Genomic DNA, 20,617 nt, shown 5'->3' with positions numbered 1-20,617 from the left:
TCTGCCTTGCCAAAGATATGACGTGCAAGGAATTCTCTGAAAGAACTATGAGCAAAGGAACGCCCCACCTGACTTTCCTTGGACGGAAATATCCTCCCAGGCTGCACCCGCGACGATCACATACCTAACCCATATGAATGTCTGATCTCATCTGTTCCTTCTCCTCTCTCCTACCTCTCTGACAGAGGCCTCCTGACTTAAAGAGAAGAGCGCCCACATCCCCTAAGAGGTCATTATTTATACTCTAAATCTTGGCCGGCTACACAACAATGTTTTATATTCAGAAAGCTTGCACCTGACTGGTTAGTCATGATGGCATGATCTCTCACTATCCTGACTCATTAAAAATTCTAAACCATACCAGTTTTAACAAAAGAAGCGTTAATGATTAAACATTTATATGTTTTAGCAACATTTATTAGGAAAAATGTTTCATTCTAATTTCCTCCTTCCTGTCACAGCGCAGGCAGGAAGGATACTTTAACTAACACTGGTACATTGGCACAATCACAAGAATGTACAGTTCACAGTGGCCTTGACTCCTTCTGTACTTGAGGCAAGCTGGTACCATTTGCGCATGCTCTCTTCTTTTAATACAAGTCACAGCTGTGCTGGATTAGCAGGCAGCCATGTTATCTTAGGCCCAAAAACAAAACAAACACAAAAGAGTATTACATTTATGTAAATAAGCCCATTATGTTTTACCAACCCCATACTAATACCCTTTATAAAAGATTTTCGTAGCAAAGCTATTAGTTTAAAGCAGCTTTTCTTATGATTTCTGCTCAACTTGCAAAACTAAAAATGTGCAACATAGCATAAACATGCACCAGTTTAAATTTTCAAAGCGCACACAGTTAATACATACTCATAGCAACATGCTTTAATGTTTTAGCTAGCTTTTCATGCAAAAAGCGTTTTGCCCCATGTGTAGTGTTTGGTGCCTTTTTTAATTAACACACATTATAAAAAAGGGTGTTATAAACTGAACATGTTCATCCAAATATGCAAGAGAACCAAAGGTACAGGGGTGTAGATTACAAGGAAAAGAGCTGGGAATGAGAACACATTCAATGGTTATTCTTCAATGATAAAAAGGCCACTTAAAGCACAAGTTTTCCTCTACACTGCAAAAAAAAACACATGTTTATTCATCAAAAGCATTTCAGACTGACTAGGCCTTATTTCATGTCTCTTGCACCATTTGTTTTCACTTGCACCAAATGTGCGTGTCAATTTAAATGCAGTCTGTCTGAAGCACAATAATAACGCAATTCCTGGCTCTAGATGAAATCTGCTCCATCAATCCACCCTTCTGATGATTCAAATCATAATACTCCAAATTATTATTAAATATTCAGTCTTATTTAATTTCACAGGTGACATTTTTTATTGCAAAAGCTGAGCATATAACAATTTTACTTCTATTTCTAAGGCAAACACAAGTTGTGTCTGTAATCAGAATATATATAACCAAGCTCAAATGTTTAGTGCAGAGTTCTGTAAGTAGCTTCTTGGAGCGGTTTGTCTTCTCTAAAATAAGTAACTAAAATAATAAAATGAGAATTCAACAGGACAGTTTCAGCTTTTTTTTGCTCTTTGTCATCACCTGGCCATCAGTATGACTCATACAGTGTGGCATTCTGTACCTTTTCCATCACAATTTAACCATGTAGGTGCTGAGAAACTCTGACAGAGCACCATCAATCCTTTGCACATTTTCAACCAAGGCCTTTCACTCTTATTTTTACTTTTATCAGATTCAGATGTTTCAGGACAACATCTCTCAGGTCAAAGTTGTTGCACCATCCATTATGCAGATCTTGTGTAGCAGCTGCAATCTGGTGAGAAAATGCACGCTTTACATCAACCCGACCTAATCAGCAATTTATAGTGTTCTCATCAGTGTTTTCCACAACTGCATTTTCAAGCCACTTTGGTGATGCTTAAACACAGTCTTTTGCAAAGTGTAACTCTTTGCTGCCTTTGTTATGCTTTACACTTCAGGCAGATAGCTACAATCCATTCCTTGTCCAATCTGTTGTTCTGCACTCATTATCTTTGAGCCCTCATTATGATCTGATTTTAGAGAAACTGGGCATCAGATTTTGCAATAACACATTTGCCACTATGCAGTTGTCATTTTCCTCAAAAACAGTTCTGATACAACCCTGTTGTTCTGCTTCTGACACATTTTCTTGAGCCTCTTTTAATTCCCCTTTGAAGATTCCATAGGATGTATATGCTAACAGAACACAATTTTGTGCAACTGAATTAGCATTTCTCTCTCCCATGACAACAGTGACTCCCAATTGAGCAGATATACTGCATGTTATGGTAAGAGCAACCAATTCGAATTTTGGGCTGAGGTAACTACTGAAAGCCATGAAGCTTTGACAACATAATGTATAGGGAGCACAGCATGTGCTGCGTTTAGTGTGTCGTTACCTTTCAAACATGGGCCATCTACAAAAATGGACATTGTTGGGCTGACTCAAACGTTCATCCTTAAAGTCTGATGATGGTGTTATGCATATTTTCATGACATTTAGACACTCATATCCAGTTTCATCACAAACCAATTCATTTGCTGACATTTCTGTGAAGTTAGGGTCAAAGGTCATTGGGAAATACATCACAGAACTTTGAAAACATTAATGATATTAAATAGGCAATGAGATAGCGCAGCCCTCCCTCTCACTGCAAAGTGGTGTATTTTCCTTCAAATACACTTTCATTCCTAGTGCTGGGGCGCAACACTTTTTCTCTTTCAACTCTAGGAATGTTTTGGTGCAATTGTTGTCCAATGGAAGTGGATCAGTCACATCCTTGTGTGTCAGCTTCAGTAAAGGCTTAGCCACTAGGGAAAGGTTTGGTAACCCCTCGCTAGAGCAGCTAACCATTCCTAAATATTTCCTGACTTCTTTCTGAATTTGAGGTGGATTTATCTTGGAAATTATTTCCATCCTCTCTGGTGACACCTTTCTACCTCCCTTTCCAATTTTGTGCCTCGGGTATTCCTCTTCTTTTTGACATTACTCATGACTATTCTCATGCAATGGCACTGTGACATGCACTTGGCAAAAATCAATAAAAGTAAGCTATTTTTCAGCACATGGAATATGAAAAAATATATTGGATAGGTTAGGTACCACAGGACAACATGGAAAAATTATGCTTTTAATCTCCTGCACTATTCTGTTCTTTTCATTTATTTTCTGTGAACCTGTGATCAGAAAGTTACATAAACTTTAAATCAATTCCATCAAAAATCCTTTTATATAGGTAAAATTCCTGCAGCTGATGGTGTTCCTGAATACATATCATCTGGTTCTAATTTTATTAAGACATGTTCTGCACATTTTATTAATCTGGCATCCTTCTCTGTGAACTCTCTTATTTCTGTGTTTATTATTTCTTTCAAATCAGAAGGTAATTTTTCAACTGTCTTATGAGAAAACAATGCACCAGCTGTCTCTTGTTGGGCCATTTTAAAATATACATCCTCATCAGGAATCTGAAAATTAACATTATCTGGTGTTCAGTAATTTGTGTCTTTTAATTTGCAAAACAATTGTTTTCCTGCTAGGCCTGAGTCACAAATAACAATTTGGCAGTTTTCCTTAAATGGGCATATTTTTGGTGCAAATTGTTCTAAAACTGGGTTTGTAATTTCTTTGTTTAAAATTCCTCCAACTAAATCTGGATCTTCCACTGCTTTCACAATGGACTTGGTAAATTCAGAATTGTGAGGGTTAAAATTCTCATTTTCAAGCACAGCAGCCTGTTGGACTGGGTTCTGATGTTGTCTCTGGAAATAATTCACATTTGCTCTGGACAATTTATTTAAATTCATTCAAGCATTTTCCATATTTTGTGGAACCATATGTATTTGAAAAATTCCTGCCAGTGGTACCTGTTTCTGAACTGATATTTGCATTTGCTTAACTGGCATATTTTGCATCTGCATTTTTCTATGTTTTTGTGCATCATGTTTAAATTTATATTTCTTCTTCCAACGCTCAAACATGTTATAAAGATGGCAAAAGGACACATTTTCCAGCAGTACAACATCCATACCTGAATTTGCACAAACCAAAACACCTTTACTTCTATCATGTGTTACACCAAATTTTCCTTGAGCACTTTTTACCACTGCTTGTGAAACATCACCCTGTACCACACTTTTATTCTCTGAAAACAACTGATTCTGAAAACTTTTCTCTGCAAACCTTCTCCTTACCATCAAATGTTTTTCTTCAAACTCTTTTGGATTCATTCCCTGTCCGGTACAATAGTACCATTCATCTTTCAGATGCCCATCTATCAGCTTTCTATGCAAACAAATCAATTTTTTCTTTATGTGCACACTGATCTGTTCAGAGAATATTAAACCAATAACCAACTGAGTCACAAAGAATCTTATGATAGTGGCATCAGCACATTCTCTACCACAGTGTTGCTGAAACATTAAACACACACTTTCACAAAACTCATGCACCAATCTTTTTAGCTCCTGTTGTGTTCTTTTAATCTGTACCCAATTAACATCTTTTGCTGGCACTCTGCCCTTCAGAAAAGTAATCACTGCTACGTGATTCTCCATAACAACAGGAAATGATGGTGCATTCATGCAACCCCTTTTCATTGTCTCCTCACCAGGCCTTTGCACAACAACCACAATTCAGTTTGCATGGTAATGTAAAAGAACATTTCCAAATTAATGCACAACTCTTTTAAAATTTCAACAAATCTATCAACTTGTGGGTACCACAGCATACAATTGTCTCTCAATTGTGGGAATGTGTTCAGAATTGCTGCAAGTTCACTCTTACTCTGTTGCCCATGCATGTGCACTTCTCCCACCTTTTCTCTCAATGAGTAAGCAAAAGCTTCTTCCTCATCCAATTATTATATTCCCTAACACAGTCTGGTGGTTTCTTTTTCTTCTCATGTTTTCTTGCCCATTTGTCTCCTAATTTCTCAAACCCATTGCATTTGAACATATAATTCATTATTTCTGCAACGTGCAAATGCATTTATGAAGAACACATTATATCATTTACTTCATCAACCATATGTACCCTGAAACCTTCCTGAAATTAAAAACGTCCTGAAACACCAATTTCATAATTTTGAGCCAAATCTGTCAGTCCATTGTGTAGTTAATGCACATGCAGCTGTTTCCTTACTCAGGGAAATTAATTATTTTTTCTGACACTGGTTCACATGTTCATAATATAAACAGCAGGGACTGTTAATTTCTTCATGTCCAAGTGTTAAATTTAAAACATTGAACTGTCTCTCTTTTTCAGGGCCTGGGTTAATTTGTTCCCCTATGTTCTCTATCTTTTTAATCACTGCTGCTTCCTCAAAGCAGGTTTGAAAAATCCCTTTCTCAAATATATTCATTTTATCCTGGGCTGCAGATGTTGTAGATACAATTTTTCCCTCACCTTTCAGTGCTTGGACTGTCTTAGGTAATTTTTGTTCAATAATCTGTGAATTCTGAGTTTCTGAAATAAACCCTGCCATAATCACTCCTTCTGCAGCTCTTTGAACCTTTTGAGTAGGGACCATATGAATTGGGACAGTCATACTTTTTCTAGGCATCATCTGTGCATCTGCTGCAGTTTGCAATTTTTGGACTGAATCAGTCACATTTGAAGCAGTAACACCTGGAGGTATCACTGTCAGTGCTAAATCAACAGGTAGTGGGTCAATTTTAAATGTCTGCACAGTTCTCTCAGTCTGTGTTTCTCTCTGTTCAACAGAAGCAGTAGCCACTGTAGAACTTGCTGGTACCACATAGAGCTGTGGACACTCAGTTAACAATACATCCATTATTTCATCGCCTGAATTATTATTTATTTGAAGCTTTTTGTCATCATTAATTCCCTTCTCCTGCGTCTGGTGCTTTACATTTTTATCCTCAATTGCTCCGTCTCTTGCTGTCTTATCCCACATGCTTAAAGCCTCAAATTGTGCAGCTTTAGAGGGTGTCTTTATTTCGCATAACACATCCCTTAATTTGTCAATAGATTGCAATTCAAAAGTTCCATCTTTTGGAAACCTCAAAGGACCCTCTTTTTCAGTAATCTTGCACCATTGGTGAACCCACATACATGAATGTTGTCCCAAATTGGTAGATGTTAGAACTGGCTATTTCTGGTAGGCTAAGGCTGACGCCAAAGCCAGGCAGAAACCTCCATTCTAGTCAGGGCGAGGGAGTCACACGCCAATATAACCCCTGCTCACCCCCTTGGTAGCTTGGCATGAGCAGTGAGGCTAAACTCGGAGGCAATGTGTAAAGCATTTGCGCCAGCACACAACAGCAACGACATCCTAGGCACACCACAAAAGGAACTCCACACAAGGTTATATAAAATAACTTTTGTATTGTCAAAACACATCAGATAGAAATCACACATGTACATTGTGCCAACTGGCACGGGCAATATTCACAAGGGATTATTTACGAGACAGGGCCACATAGGCCACTGTCAGAATCAACACTTTTAGAAATAGAAATACTGTCAGAAATTAGAATAAAAGGATATAAAATAACAGTTATAAATCACATCCAGTAACTACTGGGAACAGGTAAGTTCCACCTACGCAACCCTAAACACCTTAGGAGAATGTCACGCAGGGGACCAGGACCTCCCTAGGACCACCTGTACCAAAAAGAACAACCACCTAAGAATAAAATACATTTAGGGGTATCAGCAAGAACACATTACACATGATGCATCAAAAACACATTCAGAGGTGTGAGGAAAGAAAACACATGATGCATAAAAATACATTCAGAGGTGTGAGGAAAGAAAACACATGATGCATAAAAATACATTCAGAGGTGCAGGGAAAGAAAACACATGATGCCTAAAACATTCAGCGGTGTAATAACAAGACACATGATGCATCAAAAACATTCAGAGATGCCAGAACATATCTCAATAGCGCAAAACCACATGATGCCTAAAACATTCAGAGGTGCAAGGAAAAACCACTCAATTGCACAAAACCTACATAAGCCACCACCTGTGGCAGTCCCTAGGCCAACTGGCCTTGTGGGGGCTAGGACGTCCTGTGTCTCAATGTCAGGGGCCTAAACGGTGCAGGTGCCCACTACTTGCTGGGCACCTGGGAACATCCCAAGACCTAAACGGTGCAGCTGCCCACTATTTGCTGGGCAGCTGGGAATCATCAAAACTGTGCCAGGGCCCTCACTGGCCCTAGAACCAAAGCTGCGCCAACTGGGAGCCACACAGGCTCTGGACACCACACATGTCCCAAACGTTGGAGCCACACAGGCTCTTAAACTACACATAGTCAAACGTTGGAGCCACACAGGCTCTGAAAACAACTGTGCCCCCTTGAGCCTCGCTGGGCTCGTGAAACAATAATGTGGGCAGGGAGCCTCGGGCTCTACACAAAGGAATGCCCCCTCAGAGCCTCCGTGGCTCTAAACAAAGAAATGCCCTTTGGAGTCCCTCATCTGGGAACTCAATCACTGAAATGCCCCTCAGAGCCTATCTAGGCTCTACAACAAATAGGGCCAGTCATTGAAGTCCCTCCCCGGGGGACTCGGAATCAAGGGAGGCCCCACGGGCCTCTCAGCACCCAGGCCTTCGCACTGGAGGGGAGGGGCGGGCACCGGTAAGGTGCCCCGACGCCCCCCTCTCCTGCTCGGTCACTCACCGGGTCCTCCGACATCGTGCTGGGCAGTCACGAAGCTCTTCAGGGCTTGATGGACGACTCCTTTGGGAAGCGCGGGGCTCTCGACGACCCTGGAGCCCCGCCTGCCTCTGCAGCCACCACATCACCGCGGGGCTCTCCCGTCCACATGGGAGCCCCGCTAAAGCTCACGCCGGCCTCCGCTACCCTCGGGCACATCTCCGGTCTCCCTCTTCTGCCGGGGGACCGGCAACGAACGCCATGCTTCCCTCTCTCGGGGCTCCCTCTCGGTCACGGGAGCCCCGCAGCAGCCGCCGCCATCTTCCTCTCTCTCCCCGGACCGATCACTGCGCGGCCCGGGGACACGTCATCAGGGAATCCCGGGCCGTTCAGCCAATCACGGCGCGGCAACTCTTCTGGGGGCCAGCCAATGGCAGCGCGGCCCTCCTGACGAGCCCACGGCTCTGGTCGCGCTGCCGAGGCTGCGTCGGCGATTTCTCTGGGCAGTCACAAAAACAGCAAAAGACACGGCAATCTGGGGCAAATGCCGGGTGGGCACTGGCTTCAACAAATAAAGCGCTCCCCAAGCGCTAAAGGAAATTTAAAGGGCTCCATGCGCTAAAAATAGCAAATCAAGCGCTTCCAAGCGCTACAACAGAAAAATAAAGCGCTCCTAGTGCTAACGGCTGAAATAAAGCACCACCAGGTGCTAGGGGTGAGAGCCAAGCACTCCCAGCGCTAGGGACCAGTAAAGGTCCACAATTCCAGCAAAGTCCTTCAGGGGTCCAGGACCTCAGCAGTCCAGGACATAAGGTGGAGCACAGCAGCTCCCAGAGAAGGAAAGTCCATCAGGTGTCCATGGGCTGGGCAGGGCCCAGGGATTCCCCTGGGCCCAAGCAGCAGCACGCCCCTGGCAGATTCAAGTCCAAAAACAAGAACATTTTGGAAGGGGACACAGCCCCTTCTTATAAAGAGAAAAGTCTTTGAAGTCTAAAGGGTGCAGGCAGTGTGAGAACCAGCTAGAACTGGTTATAGGGAAGTCCTTTCAGTATCAGGGACAGAGGTGACAGTCGCCCAGCGGGGAGGTGGAGCCAGCATTGTGGCAGGCAGGCACAGCCTCATTCACTCCCAGGTGCTATCTCCTCCCACTTCCCTGGCAGCAGATGCAGCCTTTCATCCACGGGCTGACTCAGACAACCTCCTGGGGCTCTCCAGCCCCTGTCACCCTCAAACCAGACAGTCAATCCACAAGCAGGCCCAGGCACTCCTGGGCCAGGCTCACCAGCCAATCACACGCCAGCCACAGACTACACAAATATGCCAACTTCTAAAAGTGGCACTTCTAGACTAGACACAATCATGCCGCATACACCATTACGCAGCATTCAATCCCACGAGTTCGCACATATCAAACTCGACCCTGCACTCCCCACACATCAGGAACTACCATGGGCATACATATTCCCCATTCATTCCTATGGGAGGGCAAGTCACTCACCACACATACACAGAGAGCTCACGCACTTTACACTGTACCACAGTGAAAAAGTGTGCAGAGGCCTAAAATCACCACCACCAGGTTACAGAAACAGGCTAGGAAAAAGCAAAAAGTCTCGGAGTGAACCTGCCAAAAGGGCCTGGTCCAACACAACCCCCTTCCAGCCAGAACGCAGGGTAGACCAATCACTCCACTGATGGGCTTCCTTGCTTTGGGCGACAAAACACAGACATGGGCCCGCAAGGCAGGGACACCTTCCAGTTTTTCGCCACTCTGAACCTACATGGTTTCCTCCAAACAAGAACTCTCTGACCCAACTAGGATACCCCACTGGTACACACTAGTCATCCACAGCCAGGACCAGGCCCTAGGCCATCCAAATATCACAGGTCCTAACCAATCCACCAAGTGGGGGGCAGTAACCCCTGGCACACAATAGCCACTCTCCCTCTCAGTATAGCTATAACTACCACTGATCCTTCAACCCAGGGACCACACCCTCAGACTGACCAGAGGTCACGGGCAAGAATGCCCCACCCTACCTCTACTTCTGGGTTTCCGCACCCTCACAGGGAAGCACTCACCAGAACACAATACTCCTACCAGATCAGGACCTCACTCCATCACTGGTCTACCACCTGGAAACTATTTCACTTCTGAAGTACAAGCACACAGCACAGTTCCTCTTCAAGCAGGTGGGGGGACACAGCACACAGCAAAGCCCCCTTTCCTCTACCTTAGTGGAAACAACAAACTGCAGGTCGGCCCCAGATCACACAGCAAGGGCAGCCCCCTCAGTCTCTTCAGCTGATCTACTTTGGCAGAGATTCCTCTTGACCTGGAAGTTTCCTAATCTCCCAACCTAGGATCTAACCCCTCAAGTTGCACCGGGGTCAGAAGTACACCGTCCCTCTGCACCCCCTTCCAGAGTTCTGCACCCTCCACTTAGGAGCGGTACCCCTCAACACCAGGACCGTCGGAGTTCTGGTTACAGACACTCACCGTCCTCTAGACACAGGAAGATCCTCCTCAAATGACCTGTAAGTACAGCCTAGGCCCCTGACCTGGCGCTCCCGTAGGGAACCCTCCAGGCCCTGAGACAGGGTTTCGGTCCAACGTGGGACACACCGTCCCACACTCACTCCGCCTCCACTGAGACAGGACGTTAGCCCCTACACCCCAACCATCCTACTGGGACCTAGCTGGGTTACACATGAACCTCTTCACCTACACAGGATCATCAGATACACAAGCCACTACTTTTAGAATCACTCCCTAATGTCTCTGCAAGACATCTAGCACATCGCCAGAAATCCACCTTCTTATCCAGTGCCTCTGCAGGACCTCCTGCACACCACCAGAGGTACACCTCACGTGCAAGCTCCTTAAAAAAAAACTCACACCAACTCCTCCAGTTCAACACAGCACTCATCCACACACTCCCCCTCCAGACTGGTGAGACAGTTCCTCACTGCCCCTGACTCTCAACCTGTACCCCTCCTACTGAGCACCAGGCACCATACTCTGGGAACTGGGAATGGGACTTCACGCACTGGACACATTTTAGCTGACACCACTGGATCCTACCATACTGGGGAATCCAGACACACACACACTACACTCAGGGGATAACCACCCTCCCGAGCTAGCCATTTCTCCTCCACACTCCCTCTCTTCCATCTACCCACACAGGAACAGGAACAGGGATTGGACATTGAACCCAGCAAGGGATTCCTAATCTATGGGAACCTCCCCCTCTACTGGCATCCCGCCCTGTCATTTTCTCTCATCTGCCACTAAACATAAAGCGCAGGAACACCATCTGAAAATGACACTCTTGAGGACAAACAAAATCATAAACAATAATCCCAAACATGTGACTATCTGAAAAATGCAGAGTTTTGTAATGTAGCCAGTTGTCGCTGTGGCACTGCGCAAACACAAGTCCAAATCCGCACCGCTGACCAACAAATAAAGCACTCCCCAAGCGCTAAAGGAAATTTAAAGCGCTCCATGCGCTAAAAATAGCAAATCAAGTGCTTCCAAGCGCTACAACAGAAAAATAAAGTGCTCCTAGCGCTAAAGGCTGAAATAAAGCGACACCAGGCGCTAGGGGTGAGAGCCAAGCACTCCCAGCGCTAGGGACCAGTAAAGGTCCACAATTCCAGCAAAGTCCTTCAGGGGTCCAGGACCTCAGCAGTCCAGGACATAAGGTGGAGCACAGCAGCTCCCAGAGAAGGAAAGTCCATCAGGTGTCCAGGGACTGGGCAGGGCCCAGGGATTCCCCTGGGCCCAAGCAGCAGCACGCCCCTGGCAGATTCAAGTCCAAAAACAAGAACATTTTGGAAGGGGACACAGCCCCTTCTTATACAGAGAAAAGTCTTTGAAGTCTAAAGGGTGCAGGCAGTGTGAGAACCAGCTAGAACTGGTTATAGGGAAGTCCTTTCAGTATCAGGGACAGAGGTGACAGTCGCACAGCGGGGAGGTGGAGCCAGCATTGTGGCAGGCAGGCACAGCCTCATTCACTCCCAGGTGCTATCTCCTCCCACCTCCATGGCAGCAGATGCAGCCTTTCATCCACGGGCTGACTCAGACAACCTCCTGGGGCTCTCCAGCCCCTGTCACCCTCAAACCAGACAGTCAATCCACAAGCAGGCCCAGGCACTCCTGGGCCAGGCTCACCAGCCAATCACACGCCAGCCACAGACTACACAAATATGCCAACTTCTAAAAGTGGCACTTCTAGACTAGACACAATCATGCCGCATACACCATTACGCAGCATTCAATCTCACGAGTTCGCACATATCAAACTCGACCCTGCACTCCCCACACATCAGGAACTACCATGGGCATACATATTCCCCATTCATTCCTATGGGAGGGCAGGTCACTCACCACACATACACAGAGAGCTCACGCACTTTACACTGTACCACAGTGAAAATGTGCGCAGAGGCCTAAAATCATCACCACCAGGTTACAGAAACAGGCTAGGAAAAAGCAAAAAGTCTCGGGGTGAACCTGCCAAAAGGGCCAGGTCCAACAGTAGACATAAAATGCACAGGTGTTCCTTCAGGAGCATCACCAATTAAAAACTAAGTTTGTACGTTACCTCCTAACAGTTTCTTTAAACAGTTTCATTTTTGCAATAGTTCAATGCAATTTCTTTTCTCCAATGCTGTCAGTCTCAATTTTAGTCAGTTTTACTCCTACCACTGATCCTCCACAAAATCTTACTGCAAACTTTTTCTGAGTTTGCTTAATCAAAATTCTGTTAGTAACAACATAAAAACATTCGCTACTCAGTCTGTTCCACTAAATAAAGGATAGATTTATTTTCACTGCGAGCAACACATTCCGCTTACTCTTCACAAAGTAAGAACTTCTGTTTAATCTTTAAATATTGCAGGTAAATCCCTTCAGCTTACCCTTCACTCAAGCTCAGAAGAACATGCTACTCCTTCAGTGTTACCCTTTGTAGGTGATATAACACCAAAGTTTCACCAGCGAACTCTTTTGCTATCAATCACTCTCACTTTTACAGAGAAAATAGTCTCCTTAATTTAACACTGCCAGCCCTACCTAGCTTTTCAGTGCTATTCCAACAGACGAGTAACCTCAGAGCAGTGTGGCTTCCATTTACCACCCGCTATTCTTTCCCGGGATTCCCAGGTATCACTGTACCTGTGTTTCCAGACAACATAAAACAAGACACTAACTTTTCATGTTAAGCACATATCATCAATAATCAAAAAATTCTGTACTATGAAATTACCAATATAATCAATAACACCATCAATTCAAAATGAGCAAAATTTCACCAACAGTAGTTCCTATATTCCCAATAGGCTCTGTGCATTGGAATAATATATACAGCAGTGTAGACGTAGGACTGAGGTTATCTAGGTCTCTACTGACTATATTAGACTTAAGGTTTGCCAGCTAGCTCAGAGGTCACTAGAAACTTTTTCGAATACACGAGGAGGAGTTTAACCTCCCTGGATAGACAAGAAGGGATTAGCTTCTGACAACCGTACAACATGACAACTTTGCTCTCCCTGAATAAGAGTGTATCTCTAGAGTCGTGTGAAAACAAAAGACAGCTATTTCACTCAGCCAAATGTGCGTACTTAGTTTCACCAGAATGCAGAGAAAAGAGAGACGGGCGTTTTCAATAAAAGGTGTTATTTATTGAGCAGTCTTCTTCCTCATACAAGAGAAATGAATTGCCACGATTGTAATGCTCATGGTAAAGTAAAGTGCGTACAGTAAAAGGAGGATTATAAAATAATACTGTAAAAGCATTGATATGGTTTCTTAGCCATATGATACTTTAAAATAGATAAAATATATACATACATATATACATTGACTAATCGTACTCAACTGGTGCTTCTAAATACGCCTACCCCGGTGTACCTGACCTAAGCCTAATACGTGGGAGGGAGTAAGTAAGTAGCAGTTTAAGTTAAGTTTGTTTTGCCAAGAATCTGACTCAAGAATTCTCTGTAAGGGTTTAGTCAGTTCCGTACCTGGGTAATAGAAAGCAGGAGGTCTGGTATCTTTCTCTCAGGACTCGATATCCCAGCAACCCGCAAGGGTAGGCTGGAAACGCCGGAGCTGGATTTCTCGGCAGGAGAAAAGACAGCGTCTTTCTCAGCGCGTCAAGGAGGAGGGACAGCGTCCGTGGGCTCTCGCATCAGCTGGGCTTTTGGAAGTAGATAGCTGCTCTGCTCCAGATTCACCACTGTGTGTTTACTTAAGGCAACGTTGGTATATTTATACCTGAAAGGTGCCTGGGTTTGACGTAAGGTTGGACATAAGATGTCAATAAAGATGTCACTAAGAACTGGCCGTTCTTACAGTGCTTTACAGGAGTTCTAGGACGAAATCAAAACAATAGCAAGGGGGATTTCCCAGGTTGCTGGAGGCTTGGTTTTGTTTAGAGAACTCGGTGTGCTTACTAGGGGGCTAGAGAAGTAGCCTTGCTTAATGTGACAGCATGTGATACGACTGAATTATGGATATGATTATTATGCCGTTGTATGGATATTATTGATTATAGCCGGACAAGGGCATAAAATAGGAATATCGATTCAGGTTTCCTAGATAACACACTACACCCACTCCACGAATTAATGTCCATCATTACTAAAACTTAAGCAATAGTAAACATAAAAGGTGCATGTGTATACCAACCCACCCCAAAATACATTTTTGCATTTGAAATGGTGTATGCGAAATACATGAAAATGATTATAGGTACTGTACGCGTTTCAAGCAGTGTAATCATTTATTAAAAAAGGATGCATATATATATCAGCATGAATGATTTGCGAAATTTACACATGAAATGGCTCTTAATACAGAAAAAAAAGGTCGAGACCATTCCATCACATATAAATACAGTCGCTGTAAATGTGCTATAGGTTGACGTGATATAATGTCTTTTAGAGTTCCTAAAATAGAAGCTCTGTTCTCTAAGAATAGTTCTACTTCAAGCAGAGTACATGTGCCAAGAAAAAGGTAAATATTTTGGAATCGGGGAAAAAAAAAAATAATTTCGCTTTCAGGGGAGAGAGAAAAATATAGTTCCAAATATGTTCAGTAGCTTTTGTTTATCAAAGCCGAAGGCCGAATTCAGAGTTCAGGGAACGCTGTGTACTAGTTTGCTTAAAAGTTATTCTTTTTGTTCGGGGGAAAACATCATTTCAGACAGACTTTCAAAAAAGCAGTTTACCGCTTCAGGTGAAAGTTCGACCAAGTTGGAAAATGTCGCAACTGTGCAGTCGTGAGCATGATTGCTATCATCGATGACAGGATCAGCAGTGCTCACAGAAGGTCGTACCTGTGTGATGTTGCTGTCATCTCGCACTTCACTACCCTTTAATCGCAGTGGTGAAGTCTCAACAAATGCCGTCATCAGGATGGGTAACCGCTGGGGACAACACGATGCATGAGCCGTTACAGGACTTAGCAAAGTATCTGTATCCAATGGTACTTCTGATTGTAGTGTAAGACAGACGTCCAACACGCATTCTTCTCCGCATAGCATACATCGAAGCACAGGTAAGATACAATTCTGCCAGATGGGTCTGAATGAAAGAAACCAGGTCATATTCAGATCTCTTAGCCGGGCTAATCCAAGGACTTTAGTTATGCGGTCCCGATAGTGTATAGCTAGGATCGTTTCTTCCATTGTTGCTGCAGTCTTGTCTGCGTTTTGGCTTGCCATAACGAAGCAGGAGAATCAAAAATAAAATGCCTGCTACGAGTCCCAACAGGAGTGGTAAGCCACCAAAGACAGAATGGACAAAATTAGGAAAAATGCCCAGAAATGTTGTGAAGGGTGTTAACAGTCCTGAAAAAATTGTCTTAAATACATGTGGGATACCTCCAGTATCGGACATATTTAGGATTTGGCTTAACATTTCTGCGAAATGTAGGGGGCAATTTGCTGATAAAAGGCTATGTATCTCTGCCGTTGTCCTTGCGACTTGCAGATCATACCTTTCTTTTGATGACGTCAAGGGCACAGTTGTCTGCAAAAGGACAGACTTTATTCTGCTTAAAGTATCAATTCGAATAGAAGAGATATTCAAAAATGGCCAAATGTTTTCCTCCCTGTCTGGAGTGCTGTTTGGAAACAATACTTGCATACAGCAAGTGACCATGGAACTAACGCTAACTAGATAAGCTTTTCCTGGCACCATGCCACAACATCTGTGGTCCACTATTAGAATATAGCTCCCGTTAGAAAGCTGTCTAAAGAATGGCTCAATACGAGTTGCAGGTGTGCCATGCTGGTGACATGAAAGGTTATTTGAAGTCCCCTCACAGGCCCCATGCAGGTTAATACCTTGACACAGAAGTATACCGCTTAGTGATCTTTTACAATTATTACCACTAAGAAAGACATTCTGTTCCTTTTCACTATAACATGTGTGTGTGTGTAAGGTAATTTCCATGATGACTTAATGTACCCTGTACCCAACCTTTCATACTGGCCTGCTGGTATATATTCTTGACAGAATTTAAATTTGAAAGTTGTTATCGGAATAGTTATTATTCCGTGTATTATCCATTCAATGACAGGTCGTTCTGACATTGTCAATGGTAATCTCTCAAGTTTTTCAATGCTCAGAATTGTATATTCTGCTCCTTTCTGTGCCAAGCTGATTTGTGTATCAGTAAGGTTAAAGATAGAGAATAATGACGTTGTGTTGATTAAACGCCAAGGCACGTAGCCTGAACGCAGATTTTGTAACGTCCAGCCAAGCTGTACAATAGAACGTAATTGGGACTGACCATGTTGTAACATTAACAAGTCCTGTTCTATTATATCTATAGCAGATGATACAATGCTGTCCAGTGAATATATTCTGGAAGACAAAGTCATTAACCCCTTGTCCACAACAGAAAGTGATTTTTCCAAATTAATACGGTCAATTTCCCGTATTTTTTCTGCTGTTTCAATTTGCATTATTTTCCAAGCTTCATTGTAAGCTGCATATATACTGGCCGCTATGAAACGTTTTCGAGGCTGTTTGCGTGGTCCCATTATGAAATCACATAAGTCAGCACCGTCTTTAAGTAAAGTCAAGTGTTGCTTAATTTCTGCCAGTGTGGATTTCTGTAGCCATTCAAGGCAGAGTTTTCCTACACTGTATGTTGTTACTATCCCTGGATGTTGTCTCTGGGAGTATCTAGGGTCTGGCCTGGTCAATCTGAACCCCTGTATTTTGTTCAGGAATCTATCTTGACAGTTATTTGTGTCTGTGGGCCAAATCAACCATTTCTTCCAATCAGGATGTGTTCTGTTTTGGTTAAAAATATGGGATACGTCTATCTCAACATCTGTAGTGCTATTATTGTCAGGTGTTGGCTTCGGAATCGACGGTTTGTTCAAGTCTTTAATTTTGGCTAGGCCAAGACAGGTTGTCTGTTGAATGGTATCATTCAAGAATATAATTTGTTCTGGGATCATGCAGGCTCTAAATAATGATTCTATACCTTGAACCTGCCAATCTTTGGTACCCCAGATGGTTTTTGTTTCAATACTGTTTTTCCAAAAATCAAAACCAAATGTAGTCATTTTTTCATAAAATGCTTCTGAATAGATTAATTTAGTGTTTGTCAGCATTGTTTTCATTCCTGTCTTATTTAACATTTTGAAATAAAAGGTTTCTGCTTCACTTGTGTTAAACCCTGAGAAGTATAGGAATTTCTCATAAAATGTTTTTGAACTACCTTTTGGTGGAGTTGCACAATGTTCCCATTGATTATAATTTAAAACATTTCTAGGTTGAGCAGTTTTATGCAAATAGTGATGCGCAAAGTGGTTGTAGCAGTACAATTCGTCATAATTAGATGAACCCTGCAAGTAATCATGTTCTGTAAATTCAATACTAAATCTGACATCATATCATTAATACTTTCAAAGTCCCAATCATCAGAGAATGTGCTCGGTTTTACAAAGTCACTCAATAAAATTTTGAACTGGTGTGGATAAATCAAGAGCTCGACCGGGCCATAAATATCGTAATCTGTTTTGTCCCAAGCTACCCCACCGGGTATTGGATTGGCTGTGACATTCACGGATAATAGTTCTCTTTTCTCGATGTGAGATGACTTGTGTGGCTTTAGGACCAAGTTGCTGTTCTGACTTGCTGTGTCCATTGTACTATATTTTTCCTCAATGAAATTTCCCAAACAAATAATCATGATGAGCCAAAGCAGGAGGAAAAGTACACCTAACACAATCCAAAATTCAATCCATGGAGAAATCAGATAGGTTTCTTTGAGTTGACGTAAGAGTTCTTTTGCTTTGTCTTTACAAGATTTTGTTGTTGGCTGTTCTTCAGGCTCGCTTGGATCCTCAGAAAAGTCATCGAAGTTGATGAAGTAGCCAGATGCAGTTCTATCAATTGTTGGAATCGCTTCCGGATTATTATTTGCTTCTGGAATTTTCTTTGTTTCATTAGCATAGTCTGTGGCTACATCGTTGTAGACAGGTGATTCTTGATGAACTGTTTCAATTTAGGCTTCAAGAGGCACAAGTTCCATGGCATTATTGCATAGTCCTTTTTTAATCACTGCAGGTTTGTCAAATGTGATTAGTCTCTCAGTTTGAACCTCTTGGATTGTAGCAAGATTTGGTCTTCTGCTACATCTTGGGAGTCAACTGGGCCTACTACTTATTATTGGCCACATGATTGTGGTTTTACCAGGTCGATGGATAAAACTCGGTTCTCCTTTTTACCAGCAAGGGGCGGTAGTACACTGATCTTGTTCCGTTGACAGCTAAGACAGGTACTGCTTTTCTGTAAGAAGGCCCAAATTCCTTCTTCACCGCGATCTTCTCACTGACCAGATCCCCAATCTTTGGAATCCAGACAGGCCTTGCTGGGACAGGTGGTTTCTCTTCAGTGGCTGTTGGCTGGTGTTTTAGCTTTACGTTGCTCATGTCTTTTCTTGTTTCATTTAAGTCCTGTAAAATAGCCAAAAGATCTTTGATATCAAAGCATTTTTCTTCTACCACTGAAGTCTGACTATCGAGGTCCTGAATATGCTTTCTAGTCCCGAACAATAGTTCATACGGACTGAAACCTTTTAGAGAATTTCTTGGCAGATTGTTAAGACTACGTTGGACACTTGTTAAATGTTGGACCCACCCAGTACCCGTACCTAATACCCTCGCCGTTATAGATTGCTTTATGTCTCGGTTTTTTCTTTCCACAATCCCGTTTCCCTCAGGATGGAAGGGACAAGAATACCGCAACGCAATGCCCATGCTGGTCATGGCCTCCTTATAAGCTGGAGAGCTAAAAGCAGGATCAGAATGTAGCATGCCAATTGCGTATGTGCCGATATAGACTCGCAAATCTTTTATAACAGTTCTGGCGTCAGCCGAGCGCTGGGGCCACATCCAAATGAATCTCGTACAGGAATACACTGCTATCATGATATATTTATAGTTGCCATCCCTTTGTAAGGGACCACAGTGGTCCAGGTAAACACATGCTAAGGGTTTATCCAACATTAGAAGGGGCGTCTGTTCTGGTCGTTTCACTGTAGATACTTTCATTTTTTGACATATTTCACATTCTAGAACATACTTCCTAGTTTGTTTTCTAATGCGTGGCCACCAATATCTCTGTTTTAATAACGATACTGTGGCCGAAACACCAGCGTGTGCAGAAGCGAGCCCTTCGTGTGCCGCTGTAATTAGTCCTAACCTGTGTTCCATGTTTGGAATTACCCTATCCCCCACTCCAGGGATTCGAGCAAATGGAACATTATTTGCATCAGTTATGTATGAGTACTTTACTGGAAAGCCTTTCGGGAGTGATATTATATCATCTTTTACCGTAGCACTGTTTTTGACCGGGTGATAGCAGCTACGGAAGCCGTTTGCACAGATGCCTTCGCGGCCTCATCAGCCAATGAATTCCCCGCAACGTGAACGCCATCACGTTGATGACTCAGTGTATGGATCACGTGAGTCTTTTGTAGTTCTTTCTGTAAAAGAACTACTTGTTCCCAAAGCGTTTTGTGCTTGATTGTGCCACCTTTTGCATCTTTGAAACCGTTTTGAACCCAGTTCTGCAAGTATTCATTGTAAGACTGAACGCAGTAGTATGAATCGCACACTATGAGTGTGGGGAATTCGCGATCGGTATTTTCAAGCGCCATCTTAAATGCTAGTAGTTCAGCTCGCTGAGCTGTACAATCTCCTAGAGATTGTGTTTTAGTGACAAGTGGTCTAAATTTTCCTTCGTGCCAACGACCTTTAACAATCGCGCACGCAGCACTGTAAGCTTGCTTACCCCCAACTGCGGGTTGTGCTGATCCGTCTGTATATATTATACAGCCGTAGTTTTCTAGAGGCAGTATTTCGGTCGGCAGAGGACATTCATATTCATATTGTAGAAATTCTTGTGTTTTCAAATTAGGATCAAATTCGTAAACTACGTCTGTTGCAACAAGAGAATTAACCCATTGGATCCATCTCGGATGTAGCGCTTTAGCATTCGGAATGCTTGCCTTTGTTACCGCTTCTAGGGCAGGTACTGGTGTAACGATTATTATTTGTTTACCTTGTGCTAGAGTTCTTTCTGTTGCTACAGCAGTCTGAACCGCAGTTAAAAAAAATTCCGTTGAACTAAATTTCATTTCAGCTTTTGTGTACAAATGTGATTTGTATGCTATTGGTACCTTTTCTCCTTAATTAGAGGTCAGGTACGTGAATCCGCATCTTCCTGGGATGACTCGGATTACAAGGTTACGTGTATTATCGCGAGTTTGCAATTTTGTTTTTTCTAACATGTCTGTTTGCAAAGATCTCAAAATTTCTGTGTGTTTTTGAGTCCAATTGATTGGTTTAAAATCAGGTTTTATTAATTCATAGAGAGGTTTAACCCTCTCTGCATAATT

Source organism: Lissotriton helveticus, chromosome 6 (assembly GCF_964261635.1).
Source record: "Lissotriton helveticus chromosome 6, aLisHel1.1, whole genome shotgun sequence".
NCBI classification, from domain to species: Eukaryota; Metazoa; Chordata; class Amphibia; order Caudata; family Salamandridae; genus Lissotriton; species Lissotriton helveticus.
This window is presented reverse-complemented; position numbering follows the sequence as displayed.